At 50.4% G+C, this 22,369-nt stretch overlaps 1 protein-coding gene across 3 annotated transcripts in view; it reads right to left on the bottom strand.

The window, feature by feature from the left end:
- ZHX2 (zinc fingers and homeoboxes 2) overlaps positions 1–20,724 on the bottom strand; it is a 179,568-nt gene extending 158,844 nt beyond the window's left edge. For 2 of the 3 annotated variants that reach the window (XM_081498911.1, XM_081498908.1), the window contains exon 1: positions 20,434–20,724. The gene's annotated coding sequence lies outside the window, so the exon portion shown is untranslated. Of the gene's footprint in view, positions 1–1,435; positions 1,526–20,433 lie in introns of those variants that run through there. The other variant, XM_081498910.1, reaches the window with a different exon arrangement.
- Between the last annotated feature and the right edge of the window lie 1,645 nt (positions 20,725–22,369).

Raw genomic sequence — 22,369 nt, 5'->3', positions numbered from 1 at the left:
GTCTTTTCATTCCTTGAAAGCCTTGATTTACAGAGTTGGAGGTCTACAGCGTGGAACTTATAAACCAAACTATCAGCCATAATGTCTATTTTCTGCTGTTAAAGTTGGTTACAAATACCTAGGCACCGGCAAAGAAAAGACTCAAAAATATTCATCTTTCCAGCTGTGCTGTTTTAGTTCTGTTTGTGTGTGTGCACCTGTCTACACATGATATAACTTCCAGTCATAGGTTTTTGTTTTGCTTTTCTAAGTCTTTCAGGCGAGCCTCCCACATGGTTTTGAAAGGGGGAAGCAAAACAAAACAAAACATGTTCTTTGTTCTTTAGCTCTTGGAGTTTAATAGGATTTTCATCCCCTGGCCCTCTTCGCGGGGGGCGGGGGGGGGGGGCGGAATACTCGGCTAAGTGACCACTAGCTATTCTCACGATTAGCGCAAGCCTTTCACTGTTAACCTGCACTTAGGGTGACGGAGCATGTGGTGCAAAGACGTTTCATCAGCTGCCAGAATAAATGATGGAATGTCAAATCTCCAACAGCTCACCTCCCAGATAAGGGTCACGGTGGGCCCACTGGTGCTGCCTGCCTCAGGAATTCCACAAATATTTCCTGAGCACAGGGGTGGCCACGACAGCTTGGGGGCTCCACTGTGCCATCCAGGATCCAGAAACCACTTCCCCCTCCACCCTCCCACTGTTTTTGCAGAAGCTAAGGGTTATAGGCCCCAGGCCAGCTTCCTCTGTGGGCGCCGAGCGGAGCAGAAAAGTCGGGGGGCCACCATGACGCCGGCAACCAGTTCTATATGAACCCAGGACAGCGGAAGAGAGCAGGATGCAAGGGGGCGCGGTGAAAGAGACCCAGTGGTGACCGGCCTCTTCGGTCCTCAAGGTCACCTGAACTGCAAGACAGATTCCAGCTATACCAGACTAGCTAGCAAAAACCAAAAGCATTTTTTCTCAAAAGTAATTCAAATGCTGTTATTCGGGCAAAGCAAAGGCAGAGGGCCGGTGGGAGGCAGGTGGATGGGACTCGACCAGAAGTTTAGAAACAAAAAGTTGACCACACATCAGTGTCCAGCAGGGTCGCTGAGAACGAGAGCTCCTCCCAATACAAAGACTGGGCACTGGCCAGTTCCCTCCTCGGACAACCAGCCTCACTCCAACCAAGCCCTCTACTCCGCAGAGGTAACCAGGACATAAACCAGCTACAAAATGTGAAGTTCACCAAAATGATATTTAATAGGCTTCTCTGGATTTATATCTCTTCTACCTGCCCCACCCCTGCCCCAATCTGAAGTGAGTAACTTGGTCAGAGAACTTGGCATGCAATTCTAGTACTGAAAAAAAAAAAATAAGAAAATAATGAAGCACAAACAAAACGCACAGGGTTCTAGTCCAGTTCCCACTGCTGGTAACTTGATGTTGCACGAGTCATTTACCTTCGGTAATGGAGGGAAGAATGCCTTCACTCCCTCCCGCTTAAACCTAGGAGTTGGGTGGGGAGACGGGCTTGTTAGCTCTCCTGCCCTGGGCACTCTGGGCTGGTGGAAAGGCTTATGGGCAAAGGTGTTAAGAGCTCAGAGAGGTGAAACACTATCTTAACATTCCCGAATGTAAGTGTAGAGGAGAGAGGAGCGCTTTTGGTTTCATTGCATCATTCAGGAGCCAGCTTTGATACTGAAACCTTTTAAAGTAGCAGAAGGGCTGATACTGAAACCTTTTAAAGTAGCAGAAGGGCCTTCAGCTCTTTACAACCCTGGGTTTCCTCTCCTGTAAGACCTCAGAGGGTTGGACTAGATGATCTTGGAGGCTATTGGTTCATATTGGTTGGCTGACTGTTCAAGACGGGAACTATGCAAAGGTGATAACCGACAAACGCTCGGCCGGTTGACTATGGGATCCACTGGTTGAAGAGGGTGCTTATTTTCTGAGCAGAGCCCCAGGGGCTACATGCAATGTTTTCAGAGCTAAGATTCAAACACATGGCCATTCCTGGGCAGGATGTTAGGATCAAGGTTCTTGAGTTACTTTTCAAGAACCTTTAAGGACTTCCTTGGTGGTTCAGTGGGTAAGATTCTGTGTTAGCAAAGCAGGAGTCCTGAGTTCGATCCTTGGTTGGGGGACTAGATCCCACATGCCATAACTAAAGATTCTTAATGCCACAAAGAACACCTGGCATAGCCAAATAAATAAAAATATTTTAAAAATTAATTTAAAAAGACACTTAATAAATCTAGAAAGTTCCACAGAAAAACAAATCTAGATTGAAGTAGTATCTTTTTCACCATTGTAGCATTCCTAGTGTTTTGCATGGTGCCTGTCACATACTAGGAACTGGACTGGTGCCTGTCACATAGTAGGAACTGGACTACATCTTGTATGAATAACCAAAGTGTCCAACACCCAGAACACTTCTGACACTGCCTTCCCCTCCCCCGGAATGTATCAGTTCAGTTCAGTCACTGAGTCGTGTCCAACTCTTTGCAATCTCATGGACTGCAACACGCCAGGCTTCCATCACCAACTCCCAGAGCTTGCTCAAACTCATGTTCATTTAGTCGGTGATGCTGGAATGTATATGCATAGCTGAATCCACAAAAAGCTTTCAACTACTTTCCCGAATGACGCTAATATTTAATCCCTGGCCTTTCCTGCATCCCCCACACACTCCCAATCTCACAAGTCAAGTGCTGGCTATCAGCTATCCTGCTCGTGAAAGAAGAGGGCAACAGAAGATGAGATGGTTGGATAGCATCACTGACTCAACGGACATGAACTCGAGCAAACTTTGGGAGATAGTAGAAGACAGAGGAGTCTGGTGTGATCCAGCCCACGGGGTCGCAAAGAGTCGGACACAACTTAGGGACTGAACAACAACAACAACAACAACAATCCTGCTCAGCAAGCTCTGTGCCTTCCCGGTTGTGTTCCTTCACCTTGCCAAGCCTCAGTTGCCTCATCTATTACATGCAGATAACCAGGCCTTTCTCAGGAGGAAAGGAACGGTCAGGTCCTCCGAGGGGAGGTGGGGGCAGTATATAAATTAATCCACCAGTGCTGAGAATCCACCTGGCACAATGCATGCTCACTCATGGTAAATACCAGCCATTAGAGTTACTCCTGTACTCAGTAGCATTTGTGCTTGGCAGTAATTAGGGCCTCATTAAATTTTAATTTCCTTTGGCCAGACTGGACGCTCAAGGCAGAACCAAGTTGGACTAGTACTCCACAAAATGTAAGAAAAATAAATATGCTGCAAAAAACCACCACCTTTTATGTTTGGTGGTCTTTTGGATCATCAGGACCACTTCCTCACATACCATCGGGCAGGACAACTGAACACTGTTCTTAGAGCTAGAAGTGGCTTTCGACTAAGTGGCAGGAAGTTCTGTTCAGATCGGGGCTTTGCTACTGGTAATCTTTACTCCGTGAGATTCAACACGGCCAGTGAGCCCAGGACTTTGCTGAATAGAGACTCATCCTACTTGACAAACATCCATGTGTTCTCCTGTGTTTTTCCAGACTCCCTGTAGTTAGGCAGGGTCGCGTGAGCAGAACTGACATGTTTAAAGAGTGTATATGTGACCCTTTAGTCTTCTTTTCCTCTCTAGGAGCCTGAAAGCCAATTCTTTGAAATGATGTGGCCAAAAAAATTCAGCTTGCCTGGATCTCTAAGTCACAGCTACCTTGAAGAGTTCTTGCCCTTTGGTGCATTTCATGAAAGTAAGAAATAATCCTTGTTTGGTTAAGCCAGTAGGATATCAGGGTTTATTTGTCACTGCATCATAGCTTAGCCTAACCTGACTACTCACACATCTTACTCAGTGCTTGTTCCCTAGCGTTCATGCCTGTTTGTCACAGAATGGCCAGTTATTCTATACTATACACACACACACATAATTGAAATCTCAACAATTATTTTTCCTAACTTGGGAGATGATCCTGTAAGACTTTGTAAACTGGCCATCTCTCTTGAGACAAATATTTTTTTTCTTCCCTCCCTAGAGGAAAATAAATTGGCAACCAAACTGTGTGAGGGAGCTTCCCTGGTGGCTCAGTGGTAAAGAATCCACCTGCCAAAACAGGAGATGCGGGTTTGATCCCTGGTCTGGGAAGATCCCACGTGCCATGAAGCAACTAAGCCTGTGGGCCACAATTATTGAGCCTGTGCTCTAGAGCCCGGGAACCACAACTACTGAACCCTTGCACTGCCACTACCAAAGCCCGCACACCCTAGAGCCCATGCTCAGTGCCAATAGAAGCCACCGAAATGAGAAGCCAGCACACCACAACCAGAGAGTAGCTCCTGCTTGCTGCAACTAAAGTCTGGGCAGCAACAAAGACCCTGCTCAACCAAAAAATAAGTAAATAAATAAAATTATTTTTAAAAAATACTGTATGTGGACATTTCTTGAGAATGAGGAGCTGTGTTAGTGCCAGGAAGAGCCTTCTAAAGGAAAGAGAAAAGATGCCTCTGTTACTCACTCTAGCCATGCAGCCTTTTATAATCAAAATAGTAAACTCTGGAAGGAAATGCACGTTCAACATCTGTGTATCCCACTCATTGAGGCACTTAACACAGAGCCTTCATAACCTCTAACACACCAGCTCTGCAGTGTGGCAAGTACCTGGGCTCTAAGGTCACTCAGGCCTGGCTTTAAATCAAGTTAATTTCATAAAGCCTCACTTTCCTCGGATGTCGAATGGGTATAAAAATTTCTACCAAGTGGCATCGTTGGGGGAATGAAAGAAATTAAAATAAGGTAGGGTAGACAATATGCTTAGTTCAATGGTTGGCATACAGCAGGTATTCAATCAATGTGTGTCCTTTTTTCTACCACCTTTAGAGTTTGGTTTCAAGTTCAGACTTGGCCAAAAAGAGTTTGTTTACAATTGGAAGTGGTAGAAAGATCCTGCCGTGGCACCTGCAGTATTGCTCTGGGTGCCACACAGGATGGTGGACATGGTGTTCCCGGAAGGAAACAAAGGTTGCAGCCACATCAGAGGAAAGAAAAGAAGTGGACCCAGGATGCATACAGAGGCCAGATGTTCAGATGAGGCAGCCAGGCAGAGCCAGAGAGGCAGGCAGATCATCAGAATTTGGCCAAGAGGCCCTCAAACCTGGGACAAAGGCAGCCTGGGACGGAAGCCGTCTGGCCAGCTTCCTGTGATGAAATGGTCCAGTGACTGTCCTTCCAGGCGCTGGCAACGCCAGCCACCAGGGGCAGCAGCGGGTAGCAACTGCTACTTTACCTCCTTCCGACCCAGAACACAGGCTCCCAAACAGGCCAAACAATCATTCGCTCATTTGTAGAACCAACCAGTCACTCGAGGGACAATCATTTGGAAACTGCTCACTGGGCCAGCCCTGGGTTGGTGCTGGGAACATGAAGACAAAAAGGAAACTCTCCTTTGGGGCAGAGGGTGGTCCATGGTGTTTCAGGGAGACAGAGGTGCAAAAAGGTCAAAATCCACATGCTAGGATTTAAAAGCAGTTATTTCCAGGGCAGGAATGAGTGTAAGTGTTAGTCGCTCAGTCGTGTCTGACCCTTCATGATACCATGGACTGTAGCCCACCAGGTTGTTCTTTCCGTGGGGTTCTGCAGGCAAGTATACTGAAGTGGGTTGCCATTCCCTTCTCCAGGGGATCTTTCTGACCCAGGGATCGAACATGGGTCTCCTGCAGGTTCGAATGCAGGCAAATTCTTTACTGTCTGAGCCACCAGGGAACTGCTAAGTCTTGCTGGGGAGAAGGACCTACATGTGGAAAAGGAAAGAAAAGGGAGAGAAGGTGGAGCATGTGGGGTTCAGGGCTTGGCCTTGAATGGCTGAAGTGTGGGGCACATGGTGGAGTGGGAAGCGGTTATGGCAAAATATGTCTGGTGGGTAGAGGTCAGCTCTCAAAGAATCTGGATTTGATCCTGTGGGTCAGAAGTTATTAAGCAGCAGTCCTTGGCATGGACAGGAAAGTCCACTCAAATTGTTTTGATTTGGGGTTTTTGAGGGCCTTTCAGCTGGACATGTGCTTTCCACTTTGACCCAGTACCTACCACTTCCCAGGTGATGCTATTGGTAAAGAACCTGCCTGCTAACAGGTGACACAAGAGATGTGGGTTCAATCCCTGCTCTGGGAAGATCCCCTGGAGAAGGAAATGGCAAACCACTCCAGTATTCTTGCCTGGAGAATCCTATAGACAGAGGAGCCTGGCGGGCCATAGCCCATGGGGTCACAAAGAACTGGATAGGACTGAAGCGACTTAGCATGCACGATCACTTCCTACTGTCCTACAACTGACTCCTTTAATTGTTTCTGTTGCCTGCAAACCCCCAGGAGTATTTGGGTTTATGACTCCTGGGAGGTTTTTTGGAGGTCAGTGGAACATGATCAGATTTGGTGTTTTAGAGCCACATGTCATCGGAGTGAAGGCAGGGAGGGAATGGTGACATCTGCCATGATACATATTCCTTACCATAAGACTTCCTCTTTCTCTCTTACTGAAAAACCAACTCCAGAAAAATTTCTGTTCCCTTTTGGGTGGTCAGACCCGTATGACTCCCCACTCCTATCTCAACACACATACAGATTCTATTTTATTCGATTCTGTTTTATCAATTGAGTAGTGGTGTACTGAGTCACCACTCAACCAGAGCTAGCTGGGGATGGGGGTGGGGGTGGGGAAATCAAAGTGTAAATCCCTGTTGTCCAGCAAGACTGAGGTCTTGTCACAGTGCCAGAACATACCTGAGACCACTGGTGAGACACACAGCGACACCATAGCACAGGCCACCCAGGCTCCCGGCAGGTGCGTGGCCGGCATGGTGTATGTGAAGAGCTGGGAGGGCACCAGCCAGAGGTCTGAGCTGCCAGCAAGCCGCCTTCCCCCGAGGCAGGACCACTGAGCCAGCAATGCCACTACTGAGCATATACCCTGAGAGAACCATAGTTCAGGAAGACACATATACCTCAATGTTCACTGTAGCTCTATTTACAATAGTCAGAACAAGGAAGCAACCTCAATTCAGTTCAGTTCAGTCGCTCAGTCGTGTCCGACTCTTTGCAACCCCATGGACTGCAGCACACCAGGCCTCCCTGCCCAACACCAACTCCTGGAGTTTACTCAAACTCATGTCCATTGAGTCAGTGATGCCATACAACCATCTCATCCTCTGTCACCCCTTTCTCCTCCCGCCTTCAATCTTGCCCAGCATCAAGGTCTTTTCAAATGAGTCAGCTCTTCGCATCACGGTGGCCACAGTATTGGAGTTTCAGCTTCTACATCAGTCCTAGATGTCCATCAACAAAGGAATGGATAAAGAAGATATGGTACATATTTACAATGGAATAGTACCCAGCCATAAAAAGGAACGAAATTGGGTCATTTGTAGAGATGTGGATGGACCAAGAGTCTGTCACACAGAATGAAGTAATTCAGAAAGAGAAAAACAAATACATATATTAATGCATATACATGGAATCTAGAAAAATGGTACAGATGAAGCTATTTGCAGGTCAGGAATACAGATACAGGATGTAGAGAACAGACATGTGGACAGAGGAGGGGAAAGGGAGCATGGGACGGATGAATTGGGAGCGGAGCACTGACATATTTACAGTACCATGTGTCAAACAGATAACTAGCAGGAAGCTGCTGTATAGCGCAGGAAGCTCAGCTTGGTGCTCTGTGATGACCAAGAGGGGTAGGATGGGGGTGCGGTGGGAGGGAGGCTCAAGAGGGATGGGATATATGTATATGTACAGCTGATTCATGTTGTACGCCAGAAACTAACACAACATTATAAAGCAATTATACTCTATATTAAGAGAGGTGAGTGCATTTAAGCCATGTGCAGCATCAATGTGGCCTCTGACCAAACTGAACAAGAAGTCTCTCATCATTTCTATCATTTTTGTAACTGAAACATCTTCTATATCCAGAAATATTGAATTTGAGTCCCCAAATCTCCTACTAGGATCAATCAGCATATGCCTCCCCAACCCTGAAAGACCATCCCTTCCCTGGCTCACCTTGATCCCCACAGGTACTATCCATCAGGAACTTTCTCAACCTGGGAGCACAGGAATTGTGCTCTGGCTTTGGTGGTAACAGAGCCGGACCTGGAGTGTCTATGGCCCAGCCGGGAAACACGTGAGGTGAAAGAGAGCCAGTGCTGGGCTCTGTGGATGGACCCACCACTCCCAGGACAGGCTGAGCAGGTCCGAGGAGGGCGTGGATGGTCGCTTTCCTTCATCTCAGGTCACTCTCTGGTCACTGGGTGACGGCTGTCCCGAGGGGTGGGGATGAGGTGGGGATGAGACCCAAAGCATCAGGACCTCCCTCAACCACAGTGACTCACAGGCAGCCTCACAGACACAGGTGTGAGGTACGTCTGTGCCAACACCACGGTGCTGGTCAGCATTTACAGGGCACTGCCTGAGTGCTGGGTGCTGTGCTCAGTTCCTCACAGGCATTTGTTGTTGTTGCGTAGTCGCTCAGTTGTGTCCAACTCTTTGTGACAGTATGGACGGTAGCCCGCCAGACTCCTCTGTCCGTGGGATTTCCCAGGCAAGAATATTGGAGTGGGTTGCAGTGCCCTCCTCGAGGGGATCTTCCCAACCCAGGGATTGAACTTGAGCCTCCTGCATTGGCAGGCGGGTTCTTTACCACTGAGCCACCAGGGAAGCCTCTTACAGGTATGAGCCCCTGTGATATTGCACAGCAACCCTGTGAGCAGGGACTCTTGTCTCCGCAGGTCCAGCTCGGCTTTCTGTGTGGAGCTGCAAATGCACAAATTCTCCAGCCAGACTGAGGACCCCTCCCAGGAAGGGGTGGTGGCTTGGTCCTTTGTGTCTCCACCCTCATCCCTCCCCAACCCCGACAGAATCCCACACGCAAAGGCAGGGTGGTGGCAGGGCCAGGACAAAGGTGAGGCAAGTGGCAAACCAGGATGCAACATTTAAGGAGGCACTCACTGCCTCCTGGGTGCTGAGCCCTCACTTGCTGACCCGGAGAGCAAGCGCCATCTAAGATGCCACACACTGGGGCCTCATTTGCTAATCAGTCCCAGCCCTGGGTAGGGAACTGGTCAGACTGGTGTGTGTGGTGTGTGTGTGTGAAGCCTGTTCCCTTTACTCTCTAGCCCTGTGACTGACCTTCCCCACCCGCTGCCTCAGTTTCCTCATCTGTAAAATGGAGCTTCTGGTAACACCAGGAGGTGGGGAAGATATGGAGCAATCAGAATCCCTATACACTGCTGGTGGGAATGTAAAACGGAAACAGCCACAGTGGTTTGGCAGTGTCTCAAAAAGTTAAACACAAACCCTAGCACTTCCACACTTAGATAGCCACCTCAGAGAAATGAAAACGCCTGTCCACACAGAGACTGCACACAGATGTTCACAGCAACGTTATTATAATGGCCCGAAGTAGACACAACCCAACTGCCCAGCAGCAGGTCACTGAATAAACAAAACGGCCCATATACCACTGTGGTATGATGTGAACTGTGTCCCACCCAAATGCATTTGCTAAAGCCCTATTCCCAGAATGTGAGTCAAGGCCTTCAAAGAGGTGATTAAGTTAACATGAAGCTGTTAGGGTGGACTCTGGTCCAGTCCTCTCAAGAAGAGCGAACTGAACACACACAAGAGACACAATAGAGGCGTGTGCACAGAGAGAAGGCCAGGCAAGGATGCAGTGAGAAGGCAGCCATCTGCAAGCCAACGAGAGAGACCTCATGAGCCATCAAACCTGCTGACACCTTGAGCTTGGACTTTGAGCCTCTAGATCTGTGAGAAGATAAATGTCTGTCCTTTAAACCACACAGTCTGTGGTATTTGGCTATGGCAGCCCCAGGTGGTCTATGCATACAATGGAATATCATTTAGCCATGAAATAATATGCAGTCCCGATGCATGCTGTGACATGGAGGAACCTCAAAAACATGCTACATGAAAGACCACGTACTCTACGATTCCTTCTATATGAAATGTCAGTAAAGGCGAAGCTATAAAGGCAGAAAGATTAGTGGTTGTCTAGGGTTGGCGGGGAGAGGGTGGGAAACAAGGATGGAGAATGACTGCCAAGGGGCACAGGATCTCTGTTTGGGATGATGGGAATGTTCCAAGATTAGACCCTGGTGATGGATGTACACCTCTGTAGATACACTAAAAGTCAGTAGAATGCACACTTTAAAGGGGTGGATGTGAAGCTATGTAAGTTACTTCTCAAACTACTTTTTAAAATGAGACTAGAGCTAACATCTATGTTACAGAGGGCCTGACACACAGCACTCGGGACTTTTTATTATGCTTCAATTAAATAAGTATCTGTTGCTCAACTGAAAGTTGCCTAAAGTGCCTCCAAGTTCCTTTATTTTTACAGAGACCTTTAGTTTTACAGAAAACTAAACTGGCCCGTCACTGGCGATGCTGTGTCCCTAAGTGGCCTGACCACACAGGACTCCCAATCAGCATCTTCTGGCTGCAGCATGCTTGCCTGATGTAGCTGAAATTGCTTCAGTCTTGGGTTGCACAGATGTGTGCTGGAGTTCCACCTCTGCCCTCTCCACTATCGGCTCAGCCGGGCTGCCGTACAGATGACGTGGGCTATGACGTGAGGTGTGAGGGGCACAGAGCCTATGCACAGTTGACATTCAATACATTGGGAACAATCCCCATGCAGGAGAAGGCTCTTCATCAAGCCCTGAACACACACCCATCCTGTGTTATCCTCAGTGAGGGCTGGTGGCTCGGACCCCTGGGCGCTAATCAGTGGAGTGGGGCCCCAGCCCTCTTGCTGGAACCGCAGGTACACAGAGGGTAGCAGAGGACACACATGCACGAGCCTGAGCCTTAAGAGCACTAGATGTGGTGTAGGATTGCCTGGCTTCCAGAAACCTTGGACAAAGGACTTCCCCATTCTGCGCTTTTTCACCGATTAAACGGGGGTAACAGAGTCCTCCCATCTCCCAGAAGTGCCATGGGCTAGCCCACAGAAAGCACTCAGGCCCAGCGCCTCTGATGTCCGGAAGCAGTTGCTGCTAAGTGCCAAATGACCATGACCTTCCTGAGAGCAGGGGTGTTGTTTTCTTCCCCTGGCAGGTGCTCAGTGAGTGTCCGCTGATTGGACAGAGAAAGAGAAGGGGGCAGAGAGGGTACTGTGATGGAGCTGGCTGGTCAGAGGAGTCCTAAGGAAACAGAGGGTCTTCAACTAGACAGCACAGAAGAGGAAAAGTCATGCGCTGCCATATGATTGTGCATCCTTGGGTCAATTCCCTTATTTCTCTGGGCCTCAGTTTCCCTAAGTTGGAGCAGGCAACCTCGAAACTTCCTTCCTGCTAGAACACTCCTTGATCCTACTCATGCACCATGCTGCTATTATTCTCATCCTCCCAACATCCCCCTCTGGGGATACCAGAGGACATTAGACTTTTTACAATAAATCCCGTTTCTAAAAGTGCCAAAGTCGGGCTACATTCAATCTCACAGTGTCGACTGCAGCCCCCCATCTTTGGAGGGTCTCCCATTAACCCACCAAGTGATCCAAACCCTTTCTGTTCTGTGGCTCCCTGCGCCCTGGAGTCTCTGCTCTTGGAAATGATATGAAGTCTTCCAGTTCTCCTGATGTGTGGCTCTGGCAGAAATTCACTGCATGCTCAGAATCAATTAAATTCCAGGCCATTCTATAGGATAACGCTGCCTCGGTGCTCTATCAGGGAAGGTTTGGTGAGGGCCTGTGCTCCTCTCTGCTCCTGTCTGCAGCCACCAGCATCCCTTCCCCTTGCTTCTTGGCTGGGAGGAGGGGGCGGTCTCTTTTTCCATCTTCTGGCTGTCAGTCCACATGCCCCGCCTCCTCCGGCCCCTGTCATTCTGAGGCCTTTCCCTACCCTCTCTGCGCCACCGCCACCCATCCTAAACAACTTGGCCATGTGCGACATCCAGCTCTGACCAGACTGGGTTGCAAATATCTTAAAGATGCTGCTCCTCAAAAGACAAGGGTGCAGTGCACAGAAAAATAACTTCTCAATGTCCTCCTGCACAGGCCAGGAAGATTCCACGGGGGCTCTGCATACCCACAGGGGCTAAAGGAGCCTGAGATGGCTTTTTCGTTCGAGCGATTCAGCCTGGTCTTGTAGTTAAGAACAGCGGGAAAGTAATGTCAGCTGAAAGGAGTTTTCTGTGTGCTATTTAACTAAGTGGCTCTGCAGCTGGAAAGAACCATGGGCAGACGTGTTATGATTCAAGGGCTCCCAATTACAATGATCCTCTTTTATTGTATAAAAACAGCAACCCAGCCATTCTCCACCCTCCCAATGCCTGCTCCCCCCACCTCCTGCCCTCATTGTCTGGCAAGGCTGTTCAGCATCCTGAAAGTAGCACCCAGCTTCTCCTCCGTCTCCAACTCTCAGCTGCCAGCCCAATGGGATTCCTTCTCTCGCCAGAGCCAGGGAGGAGAGGGTGGCGTGCCCCCTGGAGAATGTTCTGGTGTAGACACTAATAGACGCTTAGAATTGTCTTGGGAGTGGGGTTCGGGTGGCTAAGGATAACAGGCACAGATCTGGAATTCTCTTCTGTTTTAACTAATCTTACACCACACACACACACACACACACACACACGTGCGCGTGCCTGCGTGCACTGACCCCTACATTCCTTTAGCAGAAAAATCTGTCAGACTATCCAGAAACTCGTTCTAAAATCATCCCATCTCCCCCCATATAGTTCCAGGCCTCAGAAGACATCAGAAAGACCTGGTGAGGGACTCTCCAGGTGGTTCAGTGGTACAGAATCAGCCTACCAACGCAGGAGACACAAGTTCGATCCCTGATCCGGGAAGACCCCGCATGCCATGGCGCAACTAAGCCCGAGTGTCACAACTACTGAGCCTGTGCTCTAGAGCCCGGGAGCCGCAACCACTGAAGTTCGTGTGCTCTAGAACCCCTGCTGCACAACAAGAGAAGCCACTGCAACGAGAAGCCCGAGTACCACAGCTAGAGAGTAGCCCCCGCTCACCCAAACTAAAGACCCCACACTGCCAAAAACAGATACACAAATACAGTTACAAATACATACAAAGACCTGGTGATGCATAAGAGTAGCAGCTTTAGAATCAGGCTGATGTGAGCGCGAATCTCGGCTACCTCCTCTCTGTGACCTTGAGCAAGCACCTGACCGCTCTGCACTTTGGTATCCTTTGGTCTTTAAGGTGTGGCCCCACTGTGGCCCTGGATGCACTCCTCAGAGTCACCCTGAAGGACATAGTGAAGAGAGCACGTTCAGCAGGGTGCCTGGCACACAGTAGGTACTCAGTTTGGGGATGCCCTTGCTGCTCTGAAGAGGGGGGCACTGTGTTTGCGGTGTGTCTGGGGGGGCAGGGGGCTTTGTATTCTATTCCATCTCACCAGCCAGAGTGGACACAGCTGCGGTCGGGGGCCCAGAGTGGGGGGAGATGGTTCTGAGGGATACAAATGGCAGCCCCGCTGAGGACTGGTTTTCCTGAGTCTTTCTGCAACAGTGATTTAAACCGTCATGCTAGCACTACCCCTGCACACGTGCCTGCAGCCTTCTCCGTGTAGAATCTGGTCCTTCCTCGGTTTTCTGCAGCTGGTCTGGAGTCCAGAAGCCGCAGGTCCAGGCATCCAACCAGCCCAGGAAATCTCATTCATCTTTTCTCTCTACCCTTCTCGACAGCAGGCTTCTTCTCTCTCCCACAGAGTCTGTTCTGGGCCCCCGACAGGGAGCATTCCCTCCCAGAGAAAGAGCTAAATCAGCCTGGCCACCCTTCAAGGCCCCAGGAACACAGGAATCCACTCCCCGCCCAGAGCCTCACAGCAAACGGTTCCCAGGGTTTTGCCGATTTCCCCCTGCAAGGTGAACCAGGCGTGGCTTTAAACCCAGGAAAGTAAACCCAGCAGGTGCTTCACACTTCACCATCCCAAAACCAAGCCTGTGCACCTCTAAAGTCTACTCTGGACCTCTTATACCAAAGTGAGTGAATGCCTGGGCCACACTCCTTCATATCGATCCCCCATAAATCAACAGCACAAGCATTTCATTCAGTACAGGTTTCGTGTGGTAAATATTGTTGTACTGAAACACTGTGTAATAAGATTTAATCCTCACTAAATGTTTCAGTACTAGGGGACAAGAAGCGGGCAGGAAGAGGAAGAAAGTGTGTGAACTATGGCTTTTAACAGGTAAACTGTTCACCAGGGGTAGGGTGGGGGGGAAAGAGAGGTGTCAGCAAGAAAACTTGATTCCGACTCGGGTCTTTTTTGATTCCCTTTTAAAGTTTGGGTGGAACATGATGGACTGTTGCCATCAGTTTTGTTGCCAAAACTGAAGACAGTTTTTCTTCTTGGGGGTCTGTTATACGTGTGTGTGTAGGAGACACACACATACACATACATACACACACACACACACACACACACCGTTGCCAATCAACCCCTTTTAAATGCATGACTTCAAGCATAGAAACTGGAAACAGATTGGGGTGGATGTTCTTAAAATCACAACCTAGTTGATGGAGGGTGGGGGCAGGGAATCGAGAGGACTTTCTGTTTTTCAACTACAAAAGAAACTACCTTGTCAGTACCCAGAACAATGCCCACTCTGTTGTCTACCACCGGGGTATGTGAGCAGCTGAGCATCTTTTCAGAACGGCACTGCCTGAATTTGACCATAAGACAGCACATTACCTGAACGCTGCACCAGGGTCCCACTGTGATATTCCAGGAGAGCTTGCCATGCCAGAAGTTGCTCATATTTGCCACAAATGAGCGCTTATGTGAGTGTGGGTGGGGGAGGGTGGGATGGAGGAGAATTGCAATGAACTGGGGACAGTTGGGGTCTTGAAATCTATAGCACAAATTCATGCATGTTAATTACCTGGCCCCTCTCAAGGATACAAGAAAGTCACATCCTAGAGGTGGTGGCAGTGATGATGATGGCAGGTGAGGATAGTGACAACAGGTAACACTTACTGAGCAGAATCCACATGTCAGGCGCTATGCTAAACCCTTTTGTAAATTTCTTCTTCAGCTTCACAACAATCCAGAAAGCAGCTACTGGAATAATCTCCACTTTAGAGCTGAGGAAATTGACGTTCATATGTAACAGCCCCAAATCATAAAGTGATTAACAGAGAAGAGAATCAGGGATGGTGGCCCTGCTGGAGGAATCCAGCATGGGGAAACTGATAGAAGGGCCTCTGATAGCATCCCCTCCGTTTATATACATAGTTATGACTGATTCACGTTGTATGGCAGAAACCAACACAACACTGTAAAGCAATTATCCTCCAATTTTAAACAAACGTGAAAGAAAAAAATAAGCAAAGCTGAAGGGTCACAACCAAAATTATTCTGCTGCTGAGTGCTGGAGCTGCAGGGAGTCTGAGGGTCAGGAGAAAGGCAAGCACCGTGTTTGGGGAGTCAACTGGTGCTCCCTTCCAATGTGTCCAGTTCCACTCACTGAGTTACTGCAAAAGCAGAGCTAGCTGCTTCCTGCTAACAGCTGACTAAAGGCTTCCCTGGTGGTTCAGCGGTAAAGAATCTGCCTGATGCAGGAGACACAGGAGTCGGGGGTTGGATCCCTGGGTCAGGAAGATCCCCTGGAGAAGTAAATGGCTAACCCACTCGAGTATTCTTGCTGGAAAATCCCATGGACAGAGGAGCCTGGCGGGCTACAGTCCATGGGGTCACAAAGAGTTGGACACAACTGAAGTGACTGAGCATGCACACAATAGCTGACTAACATCCGGTTAATTTTGGATTTCTACTGGCAGAACCTTAAAGAAAATCTCCCTTATTTTCTTAGTGTGCTGTCTTCTTTTTGCCCTAAGGCAGAACTGGTCCCCTGGTCTGAAACTTTCCAGAACTCATTTTAGTTCAAATAAGAACCAAGCTGATTGATTTCCAAAAGGCACACTGCTGTCAGTCTTACCTTCTTAAAACACCTGACAGTCCCTCCTCAGAAGCCTGCCATGGCTCCCTAGTACCTACAAATTAAATCAACCCCCTCCACGTCCACCCCCAAGTCTGGCATCATCTCTCTGCACAATCTTTCCTGCGTCTCCTTCTCTACCTCACCAGAACACACACGGCTCCTAGGATGCAGTTTTAACTTCATCAAGAATACACCCCTTTTCTCATCTGAGGCCACACACACTTTATCTGCCAACTCAACAACAGTTCCACCATTCACCCCTTCTGCCTTACAAGCTGAACCCAGTGTGTTTATGGCATTGATGCACCTAACTAAAAACATGTGATTGCCTCCTCCAGTAGGTTCTGGCGACCATGTGGCACAGTTCTGTTCAAGCTAAGGACAGAAGTCCCTGAGAGGGGTGTACCTTTCCAAACGTAACAGTAAAGCCACACTAGGTAAATGCTTTGTGTGCCTCAGTCATCCTACTTCCCCTTTCCTAGAATGCAGATGTGAGGACTGGAGATACAGCAGCTCCCCTCCCACCATGAGGTGATAGACCTGGGGTCAAATGCCTATAACTCTGTGGGTGGCAGAATAGAAAGACAGAGTCTCGGTCCCCAGTGGTACAGCTGAGCCACCATTCCACCCACTTTCTTCTTGTCTAACACAAATAGGCCCCCATCTGGTTAAGTCATGGGTGGGCAGAATTTCTGGTGCTAACAGCTGTGTGCAATGATACTGGACACACCTCCAGACATGGTTCCTCCTCAGTCATGGGTAGTTTCCCAGCTATCCACTCTAGGAAATCCTCTCTGGGGTTCCTCACAGCACAAGAACTATGCCCTTCATGGTACTTCCATAGTAGTTACTATTCTCAATTCTAGCACCTATTTAATTCTGCTTGATGTGGCCTGCTGGCTGCTCAAAGTCCTAGAGGGTAAGAGGTCTCAGTCCACTAACATCTCCCTACTGCCCGGAGCAGGGCTTTGCATCAAGGTTAGAGAGATGCGCCATTTCATCAGCATCTCCATCATGTCTAGAATAGCACATTGGCATGTGGATGGCGCATGTTCTGGAGTCTGGAACTCTGCTTACTGTTTACTGTTTGGCCTTGAGCAAGTTAAAAAACCTCTCTGTGCTCCTAGATCCTCATCTATATAAAGGAGAGAATGACAGTACTTGCCCCACTGGGTTGTCACAAAGACAAAATAGTTTAATTCTAAGCACTTGGCCCCTAACATATAAAAGTGCTTAATGACTATAGGCTTTTATTAGTGTGATGAATATTATAGTTATGGAATAAACAAATAAACCAGAGTTGCTAAATATAAATGAATTAAGAGATGAATTAGGACTTCCCTGGCGGCTCACATGGTAAAGCGTCTGCCTACAATGAGGGAAACCCAGGTTCAATCCCTGGGTTGGGAAGATCTCCTGGAGAAGGAAATGGCAACCCACTCCAGTATTCTTGCCTGGAAAATCCCATGGACGGAAGAACCTGGTAGGCTATAGTCCATGGGGTCGCAAAGAGTCAGACACGACTGAGAGACTTCACATTCTTTCACTTAAGAGATAAAACCCAGGAAAATTCCTACAAGTTTGGATCGCTGGGCGGTGGTCTCTGTTCCCTCTTTTCTGCCTTTACTTTTCATTCTAACTACAACTTCCCATATCTGAGGAGCTGCTATACTGGAGTGCTGTAAGACTTGGCTTCAAATGCAGAGTCTAACTCTTGTTGTGTGGCTTCTGGGCAAGTTTTTGTCCCCTCTCTGAGCTTCAGTTTCTTCCACTGTAAACTTGGGATAATAATCATATTTATCTCATAGGGTTATAGTGAGAATTAAATGGTAAAGCATGTAAAATATACAGTATTATGCCTGGCATACTGAAACAGTGTTAGCAACTGTTATCAAACACTGTCATTATCCTTTTTGTCAAATGCACAGCACCCCACTGAGTCTCATGATCCTGATGGGGACAGGACACTTGAGGTGGGTTGGCCTTTTGGCATGTCAAGATATGTTGCATTTACATTGGGAGAATACTTGTGTGCCAACAAACATTTGTGGCATTTTGATTTTTGCCTTTAAATGGAATTAGGATATTCAATTTACCCCAAAACCTTGACCTGTGAATCTTCCCCTTAAGAGCTGTTAACTTCAAGTGGATCCTTCACTGACACCAAACCTGGCCAGAAGGTAAACGTGTACATGAGAACAGTCACTGGAGCAGAGTGTTTAAACAGCAATGATATTCCCAGATCGTGGGTCCAGTCATTGTCAGGGACACATTTCAATCACACTTGTAGATTTCCCCTCTTTGGCCTTAAAAGAAGATGTGTCTACAGCTTTATATTAACTTTCCCTTTAAACTTAAACCTGCATGTGAGTCCCGTTCAAGCACTTGACAGCTCCATTAATCTATTTTTACTATTAAACATGTCATTTTACAAGATATTTATTCCACTTGGTTCTCATCCAAATGCTTTTTGACATTACTGCCCTGGGACTCCACAACTTTAACTCACTGCCCTCATAAACAGAAAATCACCTTTTGACGGCAATCTTGAAGAGCTCTCAGAACTTCACCCCCTACACTTCAAGGCATTCACTTCTTCTCAACATTACAGGAGAGAGAACGTGTATGTGAGTGAGTGAATAAGTCTATGTAAGTGTGTGTTTTAAGAGGATAATTGTGGCAGGTTTGAGCGACCCGAGGGACGAAGGGGGCAATGCCTGTCCCCCAAATTCTGCCCGCCCTCCCCCCCGCCGGGGCCTGCCTCAGACTTGGGGAGCTGCTATTAATAACATTAACAACACCAGGGGGCTCCCTGATAGCTCAGACGGTAACGAATCTGTCCGCAATGCGGGAGACCCAGGTTCGATCCCTGGGTCGGGAAGATCCCCTGAAGAAGGGAAAGGCAACCCACTCCAGTATTCTTGCCTGGAGAATCCCCATGGACAGAGGAGCCTGGGGTCGCAAAGAGTCGGATACGACTCAGCGACTAACATTCAACATTAACATTAACAACAGAGGGAGATAGTCGGGGATCGCGCAGGACAGAACTCCAGAGACCCAAAAGACCTGGTGACCCCTGGGGCCCAAGCTGGGCAGCGCCACTTTCAAAGGGGAGGGGTCCAGGGAAAGTCTTGGTTTCCCCACCTTCGTCCTCCCCCACCTCCCAGACAAACAAAAGGCCATCGCGGAAATAGCTGTGAAGGAAGAGACCCCACTGGCTTGGAAACCAATCCATCAGGTGGAAGCCTGAGCAAATCACAACTTGGCTTCCCCGTCAAGTTTTCTCCCCAGCCTCCCACACCCCTCTCCCCCTCCGCCGCCGCCGCCGCCTCCCGAGCTCCGCACAGCGACGAGCCCAAGGGGACCGTCCTGTGATGCTCACTGGTTTCCAACTTTCCGCTCATCTGCGTCTCCGCAGCCTCCTGCACAGCGGCTGGGAAAGGGGCAAGTTTGCAAAGGCGAAGAGTCGACCAAGTCCCGGGGACCCCACCAAGGAGCCGTAACACCAACAAAGCTGAACCCCTCTCGTGGGGGCAGAGACGAAACGCGCCCCCTGCGGCTCCGGGCCGGGGGGTGGGGGGTGGCGGTGCGCGGAGGGGGTGGCGACGGTGGGCTGGGGCGGGCCGCCGGGCCCTGCGGGGAGGGGGTCCCCGGGGGGGTGTCCCCCGCCGCCCCTCCCCACGTGGCTTCCCCGGCACCTGAGCGGGGCGTGGGGACAGCGCCGCGCTCCGGCCCGGCCCGCGCGGCAGGTAGCTCGGCCGCCCGCCCGCGCCGCCGGCAGCCGCCAGGAGCGCGGAGCGGAGAGGCGAGCCTCAGCCCACGGCGTCATGCTTCCTGCCACCACGTTACGGCGAATCGTCACCGGGAGCGGGGAGACGCGGGGAGCGCGGTGGGGGGGGACGGCGGGGAGCACACACACGCAGCCCCCCGCCCGCCGAACCCCGCGGAGCCGGGGCCACGTCCCGGCCGAGTCCCCGCGGGACCGGCCCCGCTCGCACAAAGCGCCGCGCTCGGGCCAAGGAGGGAGGGAGCCGGCCCCGAAATAAATAAATAAAAACACAGTCGGGTCTACGTAACGCCCTGTCGAAAGCGGACGCCATATTTTTTTGTGGCTTATGTCGACATAGGGAAACGTAGACATGTTTTTTTCCTCCTCCTCCTCCTCGCTCGGCCTCCCATTTATCCAAACTTGTAATCAGAACTCTTAAAAAAAAAAAAATCTCCCCCACCTCTGGCTCCTCTGATCTCCTCCCACCCGCAAAAAAAAAAAAAAAAAAGCCTGCATACTACCTACCGCCCCCCTTCCCGCGCCCCCCTTTGCAATCACAAGCCCGGCCAAGTCCCATTAACAACACATTTTTCGGGAGCGGCGGCGGCGGCGGCGGTGGGAAAGTTGGGCTGGAGTGGCCGGTGCCCGGAGTGCGGGGCTCGGGGCCGGCGGCGCCGGGGCGGTAGGGGGGTGCTCCGCGCCGGGGCGAAGTTTCTTACCTGCGCCGGGGGCTGGGAGCGCGGGGACCCGGGCTGGGAGCGCGGAGACGCGGCACAGGGGCGTTCCAAAATGGAACTCTGCTGGCTCCCCCCCCACCCACTCCCCACTCCCCACCGGGCGCCCGGCTCGGGCTCCGTGGGAAAGAGGGGGCCAAGCCAGCCTGCCAGACAGACAGACAGACAGAAGCCCCCGTACGGAGAACAGTGGCCAAAATTTTTAAAAAGGGGGGGGGAGGAAAAAAAAGGGGGAAAAAAAATGTCTCGATCAGTGGGGAATCTACGCCAAAACCCACATGATCTGTAACGTCAGCATGCGTATTTGCATACGATACCACCACCCGAGCTGCCACCCGGGCTCGGGTTCCGCAGAAAGTTACAAAGTGAAATTCAGCCCCCTCCGGAGACGCCGGCGAAATGTCAATTTTCAGGCGGGAGCTGGAGGGGTGGGAGGGGGGAAAGCTAGCCCTCAAGGCGCTGGTTACTAGCCAAGGTTGGGGTGGGGGCCCCGTAAATTAACTTAAAAGTCTGAGCCCAGTAACGGACTCGGTGGAATTTCTGCTAGGGGAGGAGGGGGAGGCGCGAGCGAGATCATTGAATATTAAGCAGGACCCGGCGAGGCTGCCGCGGCCGAACCCTCTCGGTGCAATACCCCTTTTCTTTATTAAAAGTTCAAGGTGTCACTGATGAGCTCAGCAAACTGTTGATCTCGACCACGTGGAGTGGCGGACGGAGGGATTGCGGGGCGCGGCTGCTCGGGAGCGAGCCGGCTGCACCCGGGACCCCGCGTCCCTCCCGCAGCGCGAGGGTGGGGCCGCCGTGCGCCCCGGGGCGCGGCCTGCGCTTTCTCCCGCCTTTGGACTCAGGAAAATAATGACAACTTTAAAAAAAAAATTTTTTTTTTTTTAAGCGAGACACATTTAACTCCTGGAATAGGAAGGAGAGCGCTTAGGGTAGGGAGGGTAAGAAAGAGCCCCTACTTATGTAACGACTCGAAATTAGAGGACTTTTGCCCAAGAGAGTTTGAGATTTCCGCTTGCGCCAGGTCTGAGGTTGGTTAAACATCCTCAGACTTTTCCCCTAAGCGTCAATAAACAAACAGACGCCCCGGGAGCTGACTTAAAAACTCTAGCCGGGCCAGCGTTCGCTGGGATTCTCAGACTTCCACAAATGCACACCCCTGCGGCGCTCACAGACAAGTCCCTCGGAAGCGAGGCGTGTCGCTTTCGAAATTGCGACTCCGGCGTTCCTGGCGGGAGGGCATCCCTAACTGTCGCCTCCCCCTGGATCTCCCCTCGGGCGCCTTAGAGCAGAGGCGAGTTGGGACGTCGCTGCTCTCCGCCTGCGGCCTCCGCAACCGCGAACTTGGGTTTGGGGCGCTGCGCTGCTGTTACAGTGCTCAGTTAAGGAGCTCTAAGGGATTTGGGATTCAGCAGACACTGGAATCTCACGGAGAGCAACCTGTCTGTGCCTCCCGGTCCTGCCAGGATGGACCCTTTTCCCCTCCGTGGGCGTCTCGACGCGTCAGCATCTCCCAGGTGTGAGCTGAGCGCGAGCGCGCACGAGCCAAGAGGGGGCGAGAAGATGCTGTCTGGGGTTGACTTTGGATGTTCTGAGCGCAGCGAGGAGACAAAGGGAGCCTGGAGCTGGGAGGCCCTACGGAGTCCCCGCTTGTCCTGCAGATTAGCAGGCTCGGAGCGTGGGGGCTTCCCGGCCAGCCTTTGCTCCAGGGAATTAGAACGAACTCTAGCGGCGACTTGCGACTCGGCTCCGGGCGCGAGGGCAGCAACAGGTGGCCGGGTGCGGCGGAGTGGCTGCGGGCGAGGACCGGGACTGGGGTGCAAACGGCTGGCTCTGGGACTGACCGCGTGGCCAAGGCACTGAGTGACCTTTCGGCATTTCCGTTTCCAAGGCTGAGGAAAAGAAAGAAGCTAAAAGG

This window comes from Giraffa tippelskirchi, chromosome 6 (assembly GCF_054371585.1).
Source record: "Giraffa tippelskirchi isolate mGirTip1 chromosome 6, T2T-mGirTip1v1.2.pri, whole genome shotgun sequence".
NCBI lineage: Eukaryota > Metazoa > Chordata > Mammalia > Artiodactyla > Giraffidae > Giraffa > Giraffa tippelskirchi.
The sequence above is the reverse complement of the archived record's forward strand: the minus strand, read 5'-3'. Positions and strand labels throughout refer to the sequence as shown.